This window comes from Panthera tigris, chromosome B1 (genome assembly GCF_018350195.1).
Source record: "Panthera tigris isolate Pti1 chromosome B1, P.tigris_Pti1_mat1.1, whole genome shotgun sequence".
Lineage (NCBI taxonomy): Eukaryota > Metazoa > Chordata > Mammalia > Carnivora > Felidae > Panthera > Panthera tigris.
In genome coordinates, this window is record NC_056663.1 from 17,580,279 (window position 1) to 17,597,717 (window position 17,439).

General features: G+C 41.6%; 1 long non-coding RNA gene across 4 annotated transcripts in view; it reads right to left on the reverse strand.

Annotated features, from left to right (window-relative positions):
* Positions 1 to 9,255, reverse strand: part of LOC122237846 — a 122,262-nt gene extending 113,007 nt beyond the window's left edge. The window contains exons 1-2 of one of the 4 annotated variants that reach the window (XR_006216520.1): positions 9,058 to 9,255; positions 1,056 to 1,175 (exon numbers count right to left, since the gene is read on the reverse strand). This is a non-coding gene — a long non-coding RNA (uncharacterized LOC122237846). The remainder of the gene's footprint in view (positions 1 to 1,055; positions 1,176 to 9,057) is intronic. The other 3 variants (XR_006216517.1, XR_006216519.1, XR_006216518.1) reach the window with 3 other exon arrangements.
* Positions 9,256 to 17,439: the final 8,184 nt, after the last annotated feature.

Sequence of the window (17,439 nt, forward strand, 5' to 3'; positions counted from 1 at the left end):
TTGCCACAGAGTGTGCTAAAATTATTATACTAACTCATATCATAGAAGCAGTAATAAGAGTTTAAGTTGGGGGCGCCTGGGTGGCTCAGTTGGTTGAGTGTCTGACTTCGGCTCAGGTCATGGTCTCGCAGTTCGTGAGTTCGAGCCCCGCGTTGGGCTCTGTGCTAACAAACAGCTCGGAACCTGGAGCCTGCTTCGGATTCTGTGTCTCCCTCTTTCTCTCTCCCCCTCCCCTGCTCACGCTCTGTCTCTCAAAAATAAAAAAAATTAAAAATAAATAAATAAGTTTAAGTCATCTTCTTACTCTTGCCAACACTTGGCACTGTTTATCTTTTTAATATGCCGTTCTGATATGGATGTGGTGGGATTTCGGTGTAGTTTTAATTTGCATTCTCCTAGTAACAAAAGATTGATGAACATCTTTTGTATTCTTAACGGCCATTTGGAAATTCTTTTGTGAACTGCCTGCTCACATGTTTTGCTCACTTTTAATTTTTTTCTTATTAATTTATAAGTTTTTTTTAATATATCACCTTTGTTCTTAAAAAGCAATTTTGCTGAGTACACAATTCTCACTTGAAATTTCTTCATGTTTTTATCCTTGATGGTTCATGGTCTCTAGGTGCTGGCTTCTTTTTAATTTACTTTGGTAGGCAAACACTGTGTTCTGTTTTGTGAATTGCGAGCTTCCATGATATTTATCTTACACATTGTTCTTTTCCATCCTTTTTAGTTCCTCATTCAAACGATCCAGTTAGACACATACAGACTTCCTTCTACGCTTCCTATGTCTTAACCTCTTTTTGTGTCTTCCATCTCTGAGACTCACTTGTCTGCATTCTTCTTGATTCATAAGCTTTTTTCACCCCTAGTCCACTGATCTCAACTCATCTATATCTGTTTTCTATTTAATCTGTCAAATGAGCTTTTAATCTGATATTTTTTAATTTTTTTATTTCTATAATTCCTTCCGGAGCACTTTTCCAACATGCCTGGTAATTTTGGTCTTGCTCAATAATTCAAAACAAGTAGAAAGAATTCTAATACTCCCATACCTGAAGACTTTAAAGGTCTAAATTGGCTGTTTCTGCTGACTTCAAGGTGATTTTTTTCCCCACGTGCGTATGCTGATCTTTCATTGTAAATTCATGCTGTCGATTTTACTCCAGGGTAACCTGGGAGTTAAGAGAATTTAACTGACAGTTAAACTTGCTGTAAGACATATGGAGAAGCTTGCTGCGATTATAGAACATGTTCTTTTGCAAAATCTGAAACTCACTAACGTATCATGTAACTTTTTTTTTTTTGGCCTGTTTACTAAGTGCCAGATGCATTATCTAAAGTTTTTCCTGAGAGGATTTGCATTTGCTGTTAGTAAGATTCAGGGGGCACTATACATTCTAACTTCTTTAGAAAACACATTCTCAAAATGTACAAGGTATGTTTCCCTCTCTCTCTCTCTCTCCCCCCCTCTCTCTCTCTCTCTCTCTCTCTCTCTCTCTCTTTCTCAGTTTAATATTATCTAGACCCTGCCAAGTCCCGTGGTTCCATCAGTCCGGGCTTCAGCCTCCCTACCGCTGCCATGCCGGTCTAAGCCTCTTCCTGGCCACAGAGATGAACCGGGCACCTGCAGGCAGGTTAACACTGCTCTTCTCTCGGCCCCTCACTGACCACTCCAGTTTCCTTTCACTTTGAGGGGTTTGGGGAACCTCTTGGAGATTTCTTTTACCTCTTGTGAGCTCAGCAATTACTCTTTATGCAGAATTCTTTCTGCTGCCAGAAAACAGAAGTCATCCTTTTCCCAGACAGATTATAAAGAGGCCATTTTCACAGTGATCTACAGTTTCGAATGGTGCTCTGTGGAACCCTCAGCGCCACCTTGGTGGGGACCGTGGTAGTTGATGGGGAAGGAGATGAATATGAATGAGGTGGGAACAGAGAGACAAGAGTCCAGGCCCTTTAGCCCTGGCTTTATGTAGCATTTTTCAATGTGGCCTGCAAATGGGATTTTAATGACAGAAGGGTTCCAAATCTTTAACATTTACCCAAATCAAATGAATGATTTCATTATTCCCAGTTAAGTTTATCCATTCCACACAGCCCTAACAGATTTGGGGATGATTTAATGTCCTTTAGGAAGTACAGGTTTTTAATGTCAAAATAGTGTAAACACACAGAAGCAAAAGAAGAAAAATCTAGCATAGGAAGAAAGAAGTCACTGCCTCAGGAGAGAAGATCATACTTTAAGGGAAGATTGGACAGAGAATTGATCAGAGTGGGTAGATTTTAAGAGACAATAGTAACAATAATCACATTAAACATGTCATAAACCATGATCTTTCTCTGTTTAACTTTGATTCATAGGAAACTCTTCATGCCATCAGATTCATTTACTCGTGATATTACAAATATATATTGAGAATTGCAGTTTGTTCAAACATAGTCTTCTTGGAGATCTGCCTCCAGGTAAATTGTTTTGCCTGATTTTCATTCAATCCATTTTTATGAGTCTGTACTAAGTCAAAACACATACTGGAAAAACAATTATATTAAAGTCAAGATTTGTATCAAAATATCACCACATCTCTGAGAGTGCTAAGCTTGCTGTAAGACATGTGGAGAAGCTGGCTGCAATCACAGAACAAGTGCTTTTGAAGGATCCTGAAAGTTACTAACATATAAGTCTTCTTCCGTGTTTTGTCTTTTTTTTTTCCAGATTGTTTAGGAAAACAGTGTGTTTACTACGTGCCAGATGCATTATCTAAAGTTTCTCATCCAGTTGTATTTAACACTTACAACTATTAAATTGTATACACTTCATTTAAAAAGAAAACTGGGTGAAAGAAGTTCAACAACTTGATTAACGTCCTGTAGATTGTAAGTGGTGGAACTAAGTTTGAAACTCATGTCTGGTTCCAAAGTTCCTGTGTGTGCGTGTGTACATATATGTATATGTGTATATATATGTATAAAATTTATGTGTACATATGTGTGTGAGGGTGTACATATAAGTCCATACTGCTTATTCTGGAAAAACCATTCTCAAAATGTAGAGGATGCAGGTTTCTCTCTCGCTTTTCCTTAGTTAAATACTGTTTCTTTGGTCATCGTCACCCATGAATGTGGTTGTCATGATTCAAATTTCACAGTTAAATAGCATTCTTTTGCATCTTATTTTATAAGATTTCTGCTACCGTAATAGTTTTTTGTTCATAGAAATCTTGTGAGATTAGTTAATATTGCTCTTTATTTTTTTTTTAAGTTTTTTTTTTTTTTAACGTTTATTTATTTTTGAGACAGAGAGAGACAGAGCATGAATGGGGGAGGGTCAGAGAGAAAGGGAGACACAGAATCTGAAGCAGGCTCCAGACTCTGAGCTGGCAGCACAGAGCCTGACGCGGGGCTCGAACTCACGGACCACGAGATCATGACCTGAGCCCAAGTCGGACGCTCAACCGACTGAGCCACCCAGGCGCCCCAATATTGCTCTTTAAATAAAGAAAACAGAAAAAAATGGTTTGTGTGAAGTCACAACAGAGACCTGACTGAAGTCGAATCACATTAATATCCTTGGGGAACTTCACAGCCATCTTCTTACTGTAAGTTTCTTACGTTAAAATGTCAAGGAAAACCGACTCTTGAAATTATTTATGTTAGATAAGCCTATCCTTTTAGATAGAAGAGCGGGATTTCTGATCCTTTTTTGGTGCTATCTTTAACAGCTCCAAAAAACCTTCTTAAGCGCATATCATAAATACTTGCCCTTTCTTAGGACTGTCAAATATATTTTATTAACTGACTCCAGGAGCATGTGGATAAACTCTGCATAATGGCCAAAGAAGCACAGTAAATTGTTTTGAAAAGTAGAATGAAACCTTGCTGTTTTTGCATAGCATCTTTTCTTTGTCCTGTATTTCATAGTTTTCTGTTCTGTATATTAAATGAGAGAAAGGCATTGTAATTTTGGTGAGGTCAACACTAGGATACATAACTATGCCTTTTTAGTTCCTATGGTTCATATTGATAGTTTTAGGTGCGTAAGGGAAGTGACAAAGAGCTCTCTGGTTATGTCATAAAACTAAAACTGCCTCTATTTATGAATTAACTACTTAAATACTTAAAGTAACTTTAAATTAAAAAAAAAAAAACCTAATGGTCCTGTATTTTATAAACAAGTAAGAAGAATACAAGAAGAAAGCAAGGTGAGTGAAGACGTTATTTGACCAAGAGACGGAAAACCAATGCCTTGGTTAAACCACTTAAGCCATTTGGCACTTCTTATCTTTTCGGAACAATGAGGAGACTGTACCCCAATAATCAGATCTTTTATGCTGATGCCTACAGCTGGCGAACCATTTATACAGATGTTATAGGTAAAAACCCAGCAGCAGCAGACTGCTCTACTTGAAGTCAGAGTGTGTGTGTGACGTATGTGTGTGGAGAGTGTGTGTGAGTGTGCCATATGTGTGTATGCGTGCACACGGATGCACATGCACAGTGTGTGTGTGTGTGTGTGTGTGTGTGTCTGCGCCTGAGCCCTGGTCTGAGCCCTTTCCTGCAGAGAAACTGCCACAGCATTCCTTGTACTTGCAGGACTTTAATTTGAAAATCATTATTTAGAGAATTTCTAAAATCCAGCTCTGTTATTTTATGAATTCTTCTTGGTTGGTTAAAGAAGACTCATGTACTTGTCTACAGTTAACATAAATCTCGAGTTGCCGAAAATATTTTGCTTAGAAACTAGCCATTGTGATTCCTCGAGTATAATGTGAGGCAGTTTTTGATATTCATGTATGCGATATATTCAACTATAAATCAGAGAATACATTAAAGAATTTTACATTTTCCTATGGGAAGAACTTTAAAATCATAGCTGAAAGGCCAGGAAAATAGGAGTGGCTTTAGGAGTATAAATGAGGCTCACCGTAATTATCACAATCAATTACACAGTTCACGTAACTAAGGAAAAGCATGTGGGGAAAGAATACATCTTACGTGGGGAGGAAAAGGAGAAAAGAAGAATGCATTTCCCCAGAAGAGAGAAGGGAATAATAATGAGTAGTTTGGGAAAGTTATTTGTTATAGAATCAAGGCTAATATGCCAAGAAAGTAGAACCACAAAGATTATGCTCTCTGGCGTCAGGCAAGCTGGCTTCGCAGCACACTGTGAAAGGGTGCTGTGGTGAACATCTGCTTTCAACAAAAAAAAGACAAACGTCATGGTACCAACAATTCCAGGCATCTTACCAAGAAGTCTCTTTGCTCAAGCCAATTTATGTGAGATGCGCATTTCCAGTTTCTGCCGGAATTCGAGGCAGTTTGTTGGTTTGGTCAGCGAGCCGGTGGCATTGGCAGATCAGATGTAATCAAACGGGTTGCTGTCCTCCCTGAGTGCACGGGAAGGCCGGCTCCTCTGAAGGCCTCCAGGGAAGCTCGTGGGTACATTGCAGAACGACACCCAACAGAGAGAAGGGCTGCAAGACCGAGCACAAAACCTGCAGGCCTGGGCTTTAGAGATGGTTTAGATATTTTAAAAACACACTCAAGGCTTTTTCAGTCTATTCAGCTTGCATTATGCAAGGAGGCAATTAGGAACCTGGTAGCCGATTTCAAACTGTACTTCCTCTACTCCTAGAAGAAGCTCTTCTCACACAAAGCCGCATTCTCAGACATCCTCGACAGTCATTCGGTTGGCAGTAAGGGCCACATTCAGACGCTACAGAAACGCATTTAGAAAACTGCGTGAGAGAAATTGTGCCATTTTGCAAGGTTAACACGGTACTGAGACACGAGTATCAGATAAAATCTTTAGCACACTTAAGGCTTTTGTTGCTAATGCACCTGTCTCAATTCTGCTGCCTAATGACACATGCTCAGACGGTCCGCTAAAAAGACTGCAATGACGATATTAGTAATCAGTCAGCACAACTATCAGGATGCTCTTAGACACTGAATAGCAATGCAATCAACTTGCAACTAAGTCTACAGAACTATCTACAGATAGTTGATCTAGAACTGACAGTAAGAAGTCAAACCCATCACAAATGAGAATCCCCAAATTCAAAAATGCTGTATTAATATTACCAACAGGTCCTAGAAGGTAAGAATATAGATGAAAGAACATTTTTCTAAGCGGCTCTGGAGCAGTGACCTGACACGGAGACAGGGGATTAACTGCATTTCGTGCAGCATCGCTGAGTACAGTTTGTGAAATGCAAAGAAACAGTAGCAGAGGAACCACCAGGATGCATGATAGTAAGAAACAGAATTTCCAAATGACTCACGATAGAGAAAACTAAGTAAGTTAACAGGCTAATTGTTTTTTACTTATAAAATTTGCCATTTGTTTGAATCAACAGAGATATTTTACTCATTATTCTAGATAGTCCAAGATACCTGTGGAACTTATAGTTGATGCCCTCCTGCTTTCAGGAGCCCATATAAAAACCCTTACCCCTAGCTGCTCCTGGGGCTATGCTCTGTAGGATACTCCCACCTGCCAGCAGAATATGTCTTTCTCCCTTTAATCTATCTATTGCCAGTTCCCCCACCCACCCCAAGTCAGACCTAGATTGGTGGAGAAGTTTTTCCTTCTCCCAGCTGCCGCTGCTAGGCACGAACACCGTGGCTCGCACTGCCAAGATCGACATCACAGGACACCGGACAAAGCTGTTGCCTTTGAAAGCAGGTGTAGCCGCAGCGACTACTTGCCCCTCACGGGCTGGCCGCCTGTGCCTAGCTCCTGCCCTTTCATGTCCTCAACTGCTGCTTGAAAGGCAGTGGGTCTGTCTGGTGGGTGGAGCCCCCACCGTGCAGGGTGACCGCTGGATGCCAACCCCCCCGCCGCCAGGGCAAGGTTTGGGCATTTTGTTTCAATATTAGTAACTGGACCCTCTCTCAAAAGGTTCTGGATACCTCTTAAAGAAAGAGAGTTTTTTGTTTTTTGGTTTTTTTTTTTTTTTTTTTTTACCTTAAAAGAATAAAACAACTCTCTGAAAACACCGTATAGCCTTTGAAATCTGCCAGGCTTCTTTACCTGGATTCTAGGGAAGAGCAATTTTTTTTTTTTTTTTTTTTGTCTTTTGGCCAAACATTTAGGAATGCTCGTTTCCGATCGTAGACCGGACACAATTTGAGGCATTAAATCTGCGACGTGGCATTTAGCCCTACACATAATTCATGTGTTAAATACCTTACCTATTAAGTGCAAAGTTTACACGTCACGACAAGATTGCTCTAACTGCCAAATTAGAAGCTCAGGGTGCTATGCTCAAACAATTTTGCCTTAAACATCATTACCAGTAATAATCTGTGGGATCGGAGTCTGGCTGGATGTTTGGCTGGTGATGTGCGAGGTGGAAAGGAATACAGCTGACCGCTCATCAGCTCAGTGAGCTAAGCATGGCTAAGCAGCAGAGACTTGCTTTTATGAGCTTGTCCAGTATAGGTCTATATAATTTTTATTTAGCCATTTATGAGTCAGGAGACGCAAGGCTGTCTAATTAAAAATGCCCTTCTGTACAGGCTCTTTTCAGACCCAAACCACACTTTCATACAAAGGAATGCATAAATATACATGATAATTGACTCTAATGACAGGAAAAGAATGTGATGAAACATTTCCTGATAAAATCTGGTCTCAGGCATGCAAAGGGGATGAGGACTCCTCTTCAGTCACTGTGATTTACAACATAAAGGGAGAAATTCTAAAGGGTGAGGTAACTTTCCTCTAAATGCAGAATATATGTATGAAGAAAAGCAGAGGGCCTTTGTGTTATCTGGACAAGGAAAAATTATAAATGTTCCCTAGATGGAAAAAGGGAAATCCCATTTGACAAGCCAGCCTTCCTTCATGGCCTTTTTAGTTTCTAGGTACCCAGTCAATGTTTCAATTCCTCTTACAAGTTCGCCGTGCTCCTGATTACAGAGCAGTTAGGCTTTGTAAGCAACGTGAAAAGGACATTGTTTCTGGGCTTTCTTCCATTGTTGTTTTAGAGCATGCCTCGAGACACACGTCCCCTATTCTATTATGAATCTGGCATTCTTCAGAGATATGGAATGCAATTATAATGACCAAAGATCTTAGTGTTTGAAAATGAATCTTTAAAACTAGACACAGTTGTTAGAACACAATGGCAAGGCCTTCAGTAAACATTCCATGCATCTTGGAGGTAGTGGAATTTACAGAGACCTCCTTGCACACATGCTATATATTAATAAAGCCCAATGTGACAGTTAGCAGAAAGATAGTTTATCTGATTTCTTATCTTATAGGCATTCACTGTTGAGCTTCTCACAGAAATAGCTTTAGTTCTCTTAGGAATAGAAATTGAGAAAACACACAAACAAATAAAACTCTAAAGCAATAAACAAATATTTCATCTGATTCAAAAGAAAGGATTTTCGCAATCAAAAGAATCGTCAACAGAGTAGCTTGCTACCTGCATGAATAGCGAGCACCTGACAGATTTAGTGTTTACAATGCACATTATATAAGAAAAACAGGCAAAATCACGTTTTACACATGGATGTGCTTCCTTTGTAACAATGGAAGTGGGTTTAGTAAAGGATATGGAAATACTCTTAGCTGATTTAAAGGATATGTTTTCAAAGAGTCCGAATTATTTACTGAAACAGTTCTTAAACTAAGTGATGGGACTAGTGGCTCACAACTGCACCAAAATAATGGATAATCTTTTACAAATATCCATGCAAGTTAAATATTTATTCTGTTACAAATTTAAGAACCAGATAGTTATGAGTTTTTACTTTTTATTTTTTAAAAAAGTGTACTTATTTATTTTGAAAGAGAGAGCACAAGTGGGGGAGGGGCAGAGAGTGAAGGAGAGAGACCATCCCAAGCAGGCTCCATACCATCAGCCCAGAGCCCACTGTGGGGCCTGAACCCACGAACCTGTGAGATCATGACCTGAGGCAGAACCAAGAGTCTGACACTCAACCGAATGAGCCACCCAGGTGCCTCCGATAGGACTTTTTAAATAATGGCCATCTACAGCCTCAGAGACTCTGTCTTACACTTTAACCTGCTTTTCTCACCTTTTTCATCTTAAAGGACTCTGACAACTGAACCCTTGGCTTTCTGGTTGACACAGCAGGCTCCTGGAACGTGGCAAACAGGGTCCACTGAGCTCGGAACACTAGCACAATGGTCAATCTGTTGCCTCACAGAATTACAGTGGGAAGCTAGAGGTAGAGAATGTCTGTTACCTCCCTTCCTCCTCCCTGTCTCTCCTACTCCACCGCCCTCTCTTTCGATTTCCACCGGTCCTCACTTTTTTCCCCTTGACTTGAGGAAAGCCTTACGCGTCAGAAAAACCTTTGTGTGACAGCATACCTCAGTCCTCGTGGAGGACAGCTTGCATCTAAATAAGATTTTAGGGAGGGGGGGAACCTTTTAAAGAAGGTTTCGCTAAAGGAATCTTTCTTGGCATTTTTGACTCCCTAGCCCGTCACAACACGTTTCTTTCCTCGTTTGCGTTCATTTACTGAATTGGGCTTCCTCTGTCACCGTTTGGGGGCTCCTCTGCCCACATGTTATACGTTGGCATCCCTAGTGTTCTTTCACTTCCTACTGCCTGCTCTTCTCCTTCCAACACTCTCCCTAGTGACCCCATCCATGTTCATGGTTCCAGACACCCACCTGCCCTCCAGCCAACACCTTTCTCCTGAGCTTCAGATTAATATCCAACTCCTTTCTGGAAATCTTCATGCCATGAACTGAATGTTTATGTCTCTTTAAAATTCAGATGTTGAAATCTTAATCCACAGGGTGATGCTATTAGAAGGTGGGGCCTTTGAGAGGCTAAACCCTCATGAATGGAATTAGTTCCTTTATAAAGGAGGCCCTACAGAGATCCCTCTTTTGTGCTATGGGAGGTCAGGGTGAAAAGACATGGTCTATGAACCAGGAAATGGGCTCTTACCAGACACTGAATCTGTCAACATCTGGATTTTGGATTTCCTCGTCTCCAGAACTCTGAGAAATAAACTTCTCTTGTTTATAATCCACCCGGTTTATGGTATTTGTTATAGCAGCCCGGAAGGACTAAGACACTTCACCTTGCTATCCTTAAATCATCTTAAATGCAACTTTCTCCAAACAGAATGCTTTGTCTTCTGGACACCCTTGCTCTCCTTCTGCTGTCAGTTGGTGGCATCTACATGGTCGCACAAGACAGAAAACTGATTGACAGCAAAACCTAAACCCAATTTTCAACTGAGCGAGGGCTCCTGGCCAAAGGGAGACATGGGAAGGCCACGAGGGAGTAGAGAATCCCACCTCTTTGTTTTTGAATTTGGGTTTCTCGTTCCAAGTTCTGCTTGACTGCCATGGAGGATGGCCTTGAGTCCAACTAGCTCCCTACAACGAATAGAGACCTGGAGTGGTAGAGAGAATGGGAGTTTAGTTTTTGTGGCGAAGTGAGGCATATCACTTAGTGGCAGTTGCCAGCAATAGAACAGTCAGGGCCTGTGTGATGGTGCCACGATGACATCAGTGTCCCAGGCTATTGTATTTTTAACTCCTCCATCCTTAGCAATTAGTGCTTATCCTCAAGGTGCACAGAAAAGGCTGCTGAAGCTCCAGCCATCATACCCATGTTCTCTTTAGAAAAGAAGGGAGAGGAACAAAGGAACTTTCCAGCAGCTGTGTCCAATGCATTTTTCTAGCTTTTCATTGGCTACTTCTAGAAGGAAAAGTGGCTGGAATCTTTTTCTGTACCTAATAATGTGCGTGTTCTATTCAGTAAGAAGATGACTGCATGGATAGTAGGTAGGAAACTAGCAGTATCTGGTACTGGGGATTCTAAAAAGAGCTTGAGCTTTTAAAAACATGCAAATGTTTGTGTCCCCTAGATTCATGTCACTGGCCAAAGCCCCTCCAGAGTTCTCTGGAAGTTTCAATTCCGGCATCTCTTCACCCACCACACGTAATCGGTTGCCAAGACCTGCCCATTTTAATTCCTTGAACATAACTTGAATTCATATCTTCATCTTATGTTCCTTCCACCACTCCCCTAGTTCAGGCCCTTGCCCTTCCCAGTTCAATTACCGCAACCACCTCCTGACTGGGTCCTTCTAGTCAGGGCAGGGTAATGTGTCCATGGTGCCAACTCTGGAACCGGAATCCTGGCTTTTCTGGGAGATTTAAGAAGATGATATGTATAAAGCACTTGCACGGCACCTGGCTCCCAGTAAGCAGTCAATGTATGTTAGCATTTATTACTATCTTGTTTTAAAAAATAGAGTTTGTATGTTGTATCCGAGCAATTTGTTTAAATAACGGATTCTTTCTCTACTAGGCGCCTAAAGGCAGGGACCTTCCTTGCTTATCTTTTCTTCTCCCACACCTAACACAACCGGAAGCACACCCCAGGCTCTAGAATGAATGAGTATCAGTACTCATCAGAAGTACTCATCAGAAGTATTGATACTTCTGAGGACTGATACGCTGCAGGCAGCCGAGCCGACTTCATGAACTCCACAGATCAGACATACGGGTCTGTTATTTCTCTTTATTAGGCTTGTGTCGGCAGCAGTCCACGTGTCCCCAGTTCTCCGATCTTTTTCTTCAAGCTCTGTCTTTATTCCCATTTCAGGCTCCTGATACTTCCCCTTTGAATATTTTTCTAATCCTCTAGCAATCTATCTATCTATCTATCTACCTATCTATCTATCTGTTATAGTCTGTAAGATATATATTATATATTTTCCAGGAGAGGCATTTTTATATAAGAATATATATAAATTACATGATATAATATAGATTCATATTTCTTAGCGTAATTACATATTTTTATGCAAAAACAACACACCTAGCAAACAGTGGTAATAATGATGATAACAGTGAATATTTTCAGCCCTTGCATCGTGCTAGAGAATTCTCACAATAAATCTGTGAGGCAGTCCAGTTTTCAATCTCCATTTTCCAGAAGCACAGAGGTGTTCGATAATCTGCCCAAGGTCTCCGGCTAGTAGGTGGGAGAATAGATGTTCAGTGGATACTGTTTGAATCTCAGTCTCCCCATTTTTCTTCCTCATGACTTTGATCCCCACCGACCCCGTATTTCTACATGTTTTAAAGTCTCAGTCATACAGTGTGTCTTAATTTATAAATCCCTCTCACATACATTTATTTTATTTGATCTTCATAACAACTATCTGAGGTGGGTAAGGAAGATTCTGTTACTTCTACCTGACAAATGAGGAAAACGGCGCTCACTGACATCGTTACTTGGATATTTGGGTATTAATTCAGGAAGTGCCATAGAGAATATCTAGCTCAGTCCACTCATTAGGAGGAAATGGAGCCTCAGAGACTCTTTCCCTGGTTTCCCCAGCTAGTTGCTGAGCCAAGAGCTTGTCTTTGAGTTCACTGTCAGCCATGGAAGTTACATTGACTTTGGAGCCAGGGATTCAATCTCTCTGAGCTACAGTTTTGCTCGTTTGTAAAATGGGGGCTATTATTTACCTCATGAGACTGTTGCAAAAAATAAATGTGATTAATAGGGAACATCAATCCAGGGACCTGGTAAGTATTCACCAGATGTCTGTTTGCTTCCTCCTTTCTTTCTAAGGTTGTTGCGCGGATCTAATAGAGAAACGTTCTTTTCCGTGTGGTGGATTTCCTCCCATACCGTGGAGCTATGGAACCGGGACCCCCCCCCCCCATCCTCTCTGACGTCCCGTCTGAACTCGGGGACCCTTCCCTCTTGTTCACCGCACCGCTTCCTCCCTGTAATCCTCGTTGGCCACAAGCAAACTTCCAGGCTCCATCCATCAGGTCACTTCTTCCTTTGCCAGGTTCCATTTCCAGCGAAACTCTCCAGTCCATCATGTCAATTGCTCTCTTGCCACTGTTTTTTAACTCCCTTGCCGGCTTTGCTCAGCAAAGCTCCGAGCCCCCATCAATCCCGACACTGGAGGGCCCTGCCCACCCCGCCGCAGGCATTGCGCCCTCAGAGGCGCAGGTGCAGCGGGTGGCCGTGCATTCCAGGTCCCACGGCTGCCCCCGATTCCACGCAGCAGTGCTTGTCAGTTCTAGTCCAGAGCCTTCGACTGCCTTCCGTGTTCACCTCATTCCTCAAACTCCTGACCCACCCCCTCCCCCCCATCCCTTTCCGCAAAACACCCTCCTTTGCATTCTGCGGAGAAAATCAAGCTGATCCTGATGAATACACTGCTAACATCAACTGAGCGCTGCTTGTATGCCAGGCACGGTGCCAGGTCCTTTATTCACATCACCTCATCTAACCTTCAGTGGATACGGTTATGAAGTCTCCACTTTGGGGCGGAGGCCCCCGGAAGCTGGGAGAAGCTGGCTCATTTACCCAGGGTGGACCAGCTGGGGGTGGCGGACACGAACCCCTGCGGGGTTCTCCAGAACGGACCTTTCAAGCATCAGACAAGAAGTTCTTCAACTTTCTCTCCTGTAGACTACAAACTTACCTTCTTTAATTTTTAAAAATTAGGTTTGAAAAAATTTCTCAGAGCTATTCATGCACTTAATTTAAAGAGACAAATAGGTCAGGAAAAAAAAAAAAAAAATAAATAAAACAGCAGCCCCTGATCTTCCTATCCTCAATTTTCTCTTCCCCAGAAGCACCCACTTTTAGCTGACTCTCTGAGCACTTATATCCATAGTCCTAAATATCACGCATATGTTGCCATTCACCGATCTGTCCACTTCAGCCGCTTTCTATTGCCTTCCCCAAGGAAGCATGAGGAATTAGCTAATCACCATGGCAAAACCTCGGCCCCATGAACACGTGACCGTATTGTCCTTCCCCATGCTGCTACAGGTTATATTCATTTATGTGTTTTAAAATGTGAATGCCAATCACGACTGAGCCACAGGTATATTACAATGACTTTTCCTTTCCTGAATGCTGTGGTGTAAGGCCTACAATTAAAGCACAATATTATGTGCTGCCTTGACATCTGGTGAAACCCGGAGGGCCTCAGATGGTTTCTCTACAAGTTTCCCTTCCCCACTCTGCTCTCATGGGGAAGGTCCCCTAGCCAAACAACTGTCCGTATCAAGGGGACCAGGTGTACTTCCTGCTTATCCCTTGGTAATGAATTTCAGTGCCCTGCTAGTACTTGGAATTATTTTATTTTTTTTATTTTCTCTGTTTATTTTTTGAGAGACAAAGACAGAGTGAGAGAGAGAGAAAGAGAGAGAGAGTGAGAGAATCCCAAGCAGGGTCTCTGCTGTCAGAGCAGAGCCTAATGTGGGGCTTGAACTCACAAACGGTGAGATCATGGCCTGATCCAAAATCAAGAGTTGGATGCTTAACCGACTCAGTCACCCAGGCGCCCCGCACTTGGAATTATTAAGAAGGCCAATCACATTCTAGGGGCACCTGGGTGGCTCAGTCGGGTAAGGATCTGACTTTGGCTCAGGTCATGATCTCATGCTTCAAGAGTTCCAGCCCCACGTCGGGCTCTGTGCTGACGGCTTGGAGCCTGGAGCCTCCTTCGGATTCTGTCTCCGTCTCTCTGCCCTCCCCTGTTCATGCTCAATCCCTCTCTCTCTCAAATATAAAATAAAACATATTAAAAAAAAAAGCCAATCACATTCTCGTGTGGGGAGGGAGGGGTCACCTCCCCCTTTTCACACTGCAAAGACTGCCTCTCACAGTCCCTGAGTGCAACCTGGCGGTGGTGCCCTCCTCCCCGGGGTCTATTTGTGATTAATCAACTGTTGTCAATCTCACGTGCCCGGTGCTGTGTTCAGCCATCCCACAACCCTAGGATGGGAATTCATCCCTCACCAAAGCCATGAATGGGAGGCAGTGAAAACACACATCCCTCTGAGTTTTTAGGATTGATAATAATCAACTTGGCTTCCCCTATCCTCTTCCTAGTCAATCCCTTCAACCTCTAATGTTAATTTCCTCTTCTTGGGAAAGTCTCTTGGTGGAGCCCCTGACCTGTTCCAGTCTGGCCTGGCTGACTGCTATGTCTGCTTTGCAGCCATCACCTTTCTGAGATTTTGCATGTCTGAAAATGTTGTATTCTCACATTTACTTGATAGTTTGGCCAGGTTTCGAATTCTTGGCCGGAAATTGTTTTTCCTCAGAATTCCGAAGCCATTTTCCATGGCTTTCAGTTTCCAACATTGCTGTTGAGAAGTCCAAACCGCTCAAATCCCTAATCCTTCTTATGTGACCTGTTTTTCCTTTGCTCTGTGGAAAACAAAAAAAAGAACCTTTTTCTCACCCATCTCCCCCTCCTTCGAATGTACCAATGAAATGTACTGGTGTGGTTCTATTTTCATTCATTCAACTTGGCACTTGCTGGGTCTTTCTAATCTGGAAACTCATATCCTTCAGCTCTGGGGAAATGTTCTTGTCTTATTCGCTTAATGATTTTCTCCATTCCATTTGCCTTACTTACTCTCTCTTTCTGGAACTCTTATTATATAGATTTTGGCTCTCTTAAATAGTTCTCTAACTTCTTTTTTCTTTTCCTCCCTGTTTTCTCTGTTTTTCTAGATTTCTACTGATTTCTAGACTTCTTCACCTTCTCTTCCAATCTTTCTATTGAGTTTTCCATTGTTATTGGTATATTTTATTTTATTTTAAGTTTATTTATTTATTTTGAGAGAGAGAAAGAGTGAGGTAGGGGCAGAGAGAGGAGACAGAGAATCCCAAGCAGGCTCTACACTGTCAGCTCAGAGCCCAACGTGGGGCTCAAACTCATGAACTGTGAGATCATGACCTGAGCCAAAGTCAGACATTTAACTGACTGAGCCACCCAGATGCCCCTTATTTTAAATCTCAAGTTTGTTTGTCAGTGTTCTTTTTGGGCATCTCTATGTTGCTGGTTGGATTTTCTTGATAGTGGGTTTCACTGTATGGTGATTTGGCTGGCTATTTTCTTGTAGAATCCCCAATGTCAGTAATTTTTTTTTCCCCCTTGTAGGTGGGCCAGATTCCCCAGGGAAGGCTCTTCCAGACTCTTGCCTGGAGGAATGCCCTATGCTGCCAGCATTCTGTAAGAGGATCCCTCCAATTCTTGGGTCTTCCGCAGGTGGGAGATGTAAATTGGGTTATTTTTTAGCTTTCTCTACTTTACGAGGTCTGCTAAGTCAATTACCACTCACTCATCTACTTTTCAGTTTCCAAAATTGTACTGCTGATGTTTACATTCCTTTTGGATTTTTATACTTGCCATGTATTAATTAGCTTTACTGCTATCTAAATAGGATTTGGGAAAGAGTTCGAGGCTAACGCAAATGTTTAACGTTTGTTCCTTTATTTCTATTTCTACCCATGCTTTCCTCATTTCCTCTTAACTGAAGTCTTTTCTAGTCTAAGGCTCTTACTTCACCTGATATTGGAATTCAATGTCTTAACGTCTCTTCAGAGTTACTGTTCCAATAGTCATCCCTTCCCTGTCTTGTACTTTTGAATCTATATTGGCTCTTTCCTGTCAGCTGTAAACACACGGAGATAATTCTATCTTCAGATATTCCTTTGAACTGATATCTTCCTCATGTTCACATCCATATTTCTGCTTCCTTTTACAGTCAACCTCTTTGAAAGCATCCTCCGTGCTTTCTATCTCTTTTTCCTCTGAGTCCATTTACAACTCCACCCATGGAATGAGACGTCTAGTAAAATTGCCAAATGACTTCTATATTGCCAAACAAATAGACGCTTCCTTCCCTTAGGTCTACTGCTCTATGGTCCTCTTGACCACATTGACCTTTCTTTCTTTCTTATTAGTTTTTGTTTTATTATTAAAAGTAATACATATTCATTATGTAAAAGTTAGAATATAGAAAAAATACAAGGAAAAAGGAAATCCAATCCCTAAATCTGCCAAATGTTAATAGGAGATAACCCTTATTAAACTTAGGATGTATTCTCCTCCCAACTTTTTGCTCAGAATATATTATTTATATAACTGTGTGTGTAGATATAAGCCTCAAACTTAACATTTTCAAACAATTTTCTAGAAAATTGGTTACTTTTAAATTTCCTATCTCAGTCAATGACTAGTATCACTACTCAACCAACTGATAAAGCCTGAATCCCATTTGACACCTTCACCTTTTCCCTCTCCCCCACCTCTTGCAGTTAATGAGTCATGGAGTCATGAATTCAACGTCTTCAAACAGGTTAGCCACCTACCTCTTCTATCCCAGCATCCTCACTTTAAGTTAGGATTTCACCCTGCGTGCCTGAATTATTGCATCAGCCACCTAATTACAATCCTCGCCTGTCTTTTCAACTATTATTCAGAATGCTGTCAGAACAATTGCTATAAAATATTTGTCCAGTGATGTCATTCACTTACATAAAAATCCTTTGACGTTTCTCCAGAGCCTGATGGATAACAAATTCCTTAGCCTAGGACTGGTGGCTTTTGTGTGTCTTTCAGAAGTGTCCTCTCTCTTTCCCTCGCTTT